Source organism: Tupaia chinensis, unplaced genomic scaffold, assembly GCF_000334495.1.
Source record: "Tupaia chinensis unplaced genomic scaffold, TupChi_1.0 Scaffold000201_1, whole genome shotgun sequence".
NCBI lineage: Eukaryota > Metazoa > Chordata > Mammalia > Scandentia > Tupaiidae > Tupaia > Tupaia belangeri.
Window position 1 is genome coordinate 2385868 of NW_006159676.1, and position 5605 is coordinate 2391472.

At 49.6% G+C, this 5605-nt stretch overlaps 1 protein-coding gene across 1 annotated transcript in view; it reads right to left on the minus strand.

Annotated features, from left to right (window-relative positions):
• The window catches only part of CCDC124 (coiled-coil domain containing 124), a gene marked incomplete in the record, with an annotated part of 11818 nt that extends 9221 nt beyond the window's left edge, over positions 1 to 2597 (minus strand). The window contains 1 exon segment of the mRNA XM_014587323.1: positions 2546 to 2597.
• Positions 2598 to 5605: the final 3008 nt, after the last annotated feature.

Below are 5605 nucleotides of genomic sequence, written 5' to 3' on the forward strand. Positions count from 1 at the left end.
CTTGGGCACGCACGCACACGTGCCCAACATGAGTTTTAAGCTGCCAGGGCCGGGACTGGAACTGTGGTCCACTACGTGGGAATCCAGCAATGTAACCATTTTGCCATCCGCTGATCCCTCAAGATGTTTTCTTGAGCCTCAGTTTCCTCATCTGAGACAGGGAGTCGATTCAATCCCAGGAGACAGATCCACCAAATGACCCCACAGTTCTGCAGGCTCCTCCTTGGTCCCTGAACCAGGTGCTCATTACCGAGTGTGCTCACACTGTACCCAGCAGAAAACCCTTCCTAGATTCCCGACGAGAGCACCCAGATGTGGGAGCCCGTCCAGGTGTCAGATGAGGAAACCGAGGCTCTCCCTTGTCCTCCCTGCGATCCGTCCCGCCTCGCTGAGCAGCAGCCTTCTCGCCACACTTCAAACACCAGGCAAATCCCTACCTCACACCCTTTGCATTTGCCACGTCCTACACTTACATGTGGTTGTCTCTTTTTAAATTAAATAATTATTTTTATCTAACTTTATCTATTTATTTAAGTTTGACCAGAGAAGGAGAGAGAGAGAGAGAGAAAGAAAGCAAGCAAGCCGCCAGGTTTGGGATTCGAACCGTGGCCAACCATGTGGAAGTTCGGTGTCCTTAACCACCACCCCACCTACAGCCCCTTCCTCCCTTTATACTTAGCTAACTTCTATTGAAACTTCAGGGCCTGGACCAGCAGATGGCATAATTGTTACGTCAGTGGACTTCCACACAGTCAACCATGGTTCAAGTCCCAGGCCTGGCAGCTTGAAACTCACACCGGACACGTGTGCATGCGTGCCCAGGATCCCGAGAGGAGAATGGAGGAGAAGGGATTGTGGCGTGGCCATCCCCCCTGGGGGGTGATTTCTCACTTTCTGTCTCTCTGGTGAACACACATGCCTTATAGCAAAAAACTCTCCCTAAATAAAAAGAAAATAATAAATTAAAAATTTTTTAAAAATTTTAAATAGTTATTTTACTTAAGTTTATTTATTTATTTTAATCTGACCAGAGAGAGAGAGAGAAAGGGAAAGTGAGAAAGCAAGCCACCAGGGCTGGGATTTGAACCATGATTAGCTGTGTGGGAGTCCAGTGCCTTTAACCACCACGCCTCCTGCCGGCACCAATAAAAAATTCTTTAAAAATAAAATAATCTGTCAGCACCTTGATCCTGGATTTTCCAACCTCCGTAACTGTGAGAAAATAAACTTCTGCTCTTTCAGTCCCCCGTCTGTGGCGTCCCGTTAGGACGGTCCAAGCCGGTGGAGACAGACGCCCTCTCTTCTGGGTCGTAAACACTCACACGTTCACAAAGTCATTCAACAAACACGTGTTGACCAGCTACAGTCGAGCGCGTGGGTCAGGAAGGAATGAGATCCAAGAAGGAGCTTTCTGAGTGCCCGGACTCTGGGACTGGCAGGAGACGGACAAGTGACCCAGTGACAGGAAGTGGACACGAACGGGGCTGTTATGGGGACACACAGAGCACAGGGAAGCTCAGAGCGAACTTCTGACCCACCCCGGCTGGAGCGCTACCTGGAGACTTCAGGAAAAAAAAAAGCTTCAGGGCTGGCAGGTGGCGGGGTGGTAAAGGGCGCTGGATTCCCCCAGAGCTGACTGTGGTTCGAGTCCCGAACCTGGCAGCTTGCTTTCTCACTTTCCCTCTTTCTCTCTGTCCCTCTCTGGTCAAAATAAAATATATACATAAATAAAGGTAAATAAAATAATTCTTAAAAAAGTCTAAAGTTAGGGCTGGCAGATGGCTTGGTGGTTAGAGGTGCTGGACTCCCACATGGCTGACTATGGTTCGAGTCCCGGACCTGGCAGTTTGCGCTCTCTCTCTCTCTCTCTCTCTCTGTCTCTCTCTGGTCAAACTGAAATAAATAAATGAATAAATAAAGTTAAATAAAATAATTTAAAACAAAAAAGTCTAAAGCAATGGGGAAACCCCAGCCTGTAGGGGGGGTGTGCAAAGGCAGGCTGGGAAGTGGGGATTTATATCCCAGGGTGATGGGAAGGTGTGGAGGGCGTTCTGTGGCTCCGACGATTAGGGAGCAGGTGCTATGTCAGGGGTGGGATCCAGAGTGTGGCTGAGGCTGGGCACAGCGTCCACTTATGAGGAAACCCAGACCCACGTGACAGACTGGATGGGCAGGTAAGAGGGCAACGCCGCCTCCTCCAGGAAGCCCTCCCGGCTGTCCCTTCTGAATCCCCCAATCTTTGATCACATCACAAGAGGTCGAGGGCATCTGCACCCTGCTCTGTCACCCGCAAGACTAGCGGGTGCTCGGGGCAATGCCAGGGCTGGGTGGCCTCGAACACGGGGCCGTCCCTTTCCTCTGGGTTTCAGTCGCTTGGTCCGAAAAACAAGCAGAGCCTCCCCGGAAGCCCTCGAGAATGAGCTCGGGAAGGGCCCCGAACCCCCAGCACCAGCACCCCACCTCCAGCCTTCCCAGACCCGGCAGACCCCGCCAGACCCGCCCGCCCCCCGCACCCGGGCTCCGCCCGCGCCGCGGCCGCTCCTACCTCCTTCCCCCAGCGCCGGCCCGGTCGCACCTTCCTGACGTCACGCAGAGCCTGCGCACTGAGTTCTTGGAGGCGCACACTCTTTACGTATCAGTGCCGTCGCCATCTTGGTAAAGGATACGGTGGCGCTGGACTCACACCCAAGCCAAATTATCAGCCATATTTTACCCATTAAAGGCTTTTATTTTGTAAACCCACATGTTCTGAGCTCATTTCGCATATAGGTGAGTCGAGAGGGGCGAGTAGAACTTACAATCAAGAACGTTACCTTTACCAAGATGGCGGATGCCAGTAGAAAAGATGGCGACCGAGACGTCACACGTGGTCCAGCGTGTATCTGCCAGGAGTTCCCTGGCCGCCAGGGCGCGCCCGTGATCTGCCAGGAATGTGAACCGAGGAAGTTTTTCCATAGCGTTTTGCAATCACGTAGCGCTTTGAAAAGTGCTTTCCTAATCTTGAGTCTCTGGATCCCACCCGTGATGATGGGGTGGAGGCGAGGGGAGGAGAAAGCAAAGAAATTACATTTTGGAATTGAATTGGGTCAAAAGATATTTTTTTATATATTATTATATTTTTTCTTTAAGAATTTTGGTATAGGGCATGTCCACTGCAGAGACAGAAAGAGAGAAATCACCCCTGAAGGGGGATGGCCACATGGCAATCCCTTCTCTTCCATTCTCCTTCCCAGATGTGTACCCTCACTTGTCCTGCATGAGCCTTTTTCTCTTTCTTTTTAGGAGAGGGGTTTCTTTTTTGGGGCACACATGCCCAGGCACCCGGTGTGAGTTTAAACCACCAGGTCCGGGATTCGAACCGCGGTTGACTCCATGGGAGTCCAGCGACATAGCTATGATGCCAACTGGTGGTCCCAGTCACCCTGTACGAATTTTTTTTTAAAGAATTATTTATTTAATTGTATTTATTCATTCCTTTATTTTAATTTGACCAGAGAGAGACACACAGAAAGAGAGAGAAAGTGAGAAAGCAAGTGACCAGGTCCAGGATTCAAACCATGGTCAACCATGTGGGAGTGTCCAGCACCTTAACCACCATGCCCCCTGCTGGTCCCCTACCCTGTATGAGGTTGTTTTTATTTTTATTTTTTTAATAGGTTTTTGCTATAGGGCGCATATGCTCACCAGACAGAAAGAGAGAGACAGAGAGACAGAGAGACAGAAAGTGAGAACCCCCCCCCCCCGGGGGGGATGGCCACGCCACAATCCCTTCTCCTCCATTCTCCTCTCGGGATCTTGGGCACGCACGCACACGCGCCCGGCGTGAGTTTTAAGCCACCGGGTCCGGGACACGAAACACGGTCGACTATGTGGGAGTCCAGCGACACAGCCATGACGCTAACTGCTGGTTCTCTATTGTTTAGATTTTTGTGATCGGGCACACGCTTTCCATGGAGAGTGTGAGGGTTCAGGGTAAGACTCAGAGGGCAACCTCTGGAGGGAAAAAGGAAAGTTGGTGGAGGCCGGCAGGTGGCGAGATGCTTAAGGGTGCTGGATTCCCACTTGGCAGACCGAGTGGTTTGAGTCCCCAATCTGGAGTCTTGCTTTCCCACTTCCCCATCCCTCTCTGATCAAAGTAAAATAAATAAAGTTAAATAAAAATCATTTTAAATTAAAAAAACACAAAAGCTTAGCTTCTTCTTCTTATTTTTTTAAGAGAGATGTTGGCTCTACGACGCGTGTGCTCGCCAGAGAGACAGAAATTGAGAAATCACCTCCCCAGGGAGGATGGCCACCCGCAATCCCTTCTCCTCCATTCTCTGAGCCACCAGGTCCCGGACTCCTATCACCGTCAGTTACGTGAGAGTCCAGGGATGGGACCATTGCGCCATCTGCTGGTCGCAAAGAAAGTGTATTGAGAGAAAGAGCAGCCGGGGGTCCTGCGCCCACCCCACTGAGGAGACCAGATGTATTTTTATGGGAGGGGCGAGGGGATAAGGTGACAAGAATGGCAGGTGCTTGGATGAGCTTCTTTGTCACTGTGACCTTGTCAGTTCATCTATGGGCTTCAGGTAAAGGAGGACCCGGGTCAGAGGATTCTGCCCAAAGCTCCCTGCAACCATCTCCTTATTTTCTGATAAGAAATTACTTAAAGCAGGGAACCAGCAGTTAGCGTAATGGCTATGTCACTGGACTCCCACGTAGTCGACGCGTCCTGGACCCGGTGGCTTAAACTCAACGCTGGGCACATGTGCGTGTGTGCCCAGGATCCTGAGAGGAGAATAGAGGAGAAGGGATTGTGGTGTGGCCATCTCCCCTGCGGGGTGATTTCTCGCTTTCTGTCTCTCTGTCTCTCTCTGTCTTTGTGGCAAGTACATGCGCCCTATAGCAAAAACCACTCCAAAAAAAAAAGAGAATAATAATAAATAAAATTAATATTTTTTTAAAATGCTAAACTGCTTCATCTGAGACACCATCCAACCACTGGCCCCAAAACAGGCTGAAAACATCCTCATACAGTGGCTAACAGATGGTTACACTGCTGAACTGCCACATGGTCGACCGCGGTTCAAGTCCCGGAACTGGCAGCTTGCTTTCTCACTTTCCCCTTCTCTCACTCTCTGTCTCTGGTCAAATTTAAAAATAAATAATAATAACAAATAAAATGAAAGAAAGAAATCATTTTAAAATAAAACAATAGACGTCAATGACAATCTGATATAACAAGGAAATGAAGAGAGGGAAACCAAGGGTTTTTAGAGAGGCAGTTGGGGAAACCCCTGGTGGCTGTGTCACCACTAGGGAGTGGTGACAGCCTGAAAGACATCGTCCAAGGCCCCTTCTGACCCTGGCGTGAACTTTTAGAGCTTTTTTTAAATTAAAGAATTATTTACTTTGTTTCATTTATTCATGCATTTGTTTTTAATTTGACCAGAGAGAGACACACAGAGAGAGAAAAGGAAAGTGAGAAAGCAAACTGCCATGTCCAGGACTTGAACTATGGTCAGCCATGTGGGCGTGTCCAGTGTCCTAACCACAATGCCACCTGCTGGCCCCTCTTTTAGAACTTAGCTTGAATATTATGAACTAATTGGGGGGGGGGGAA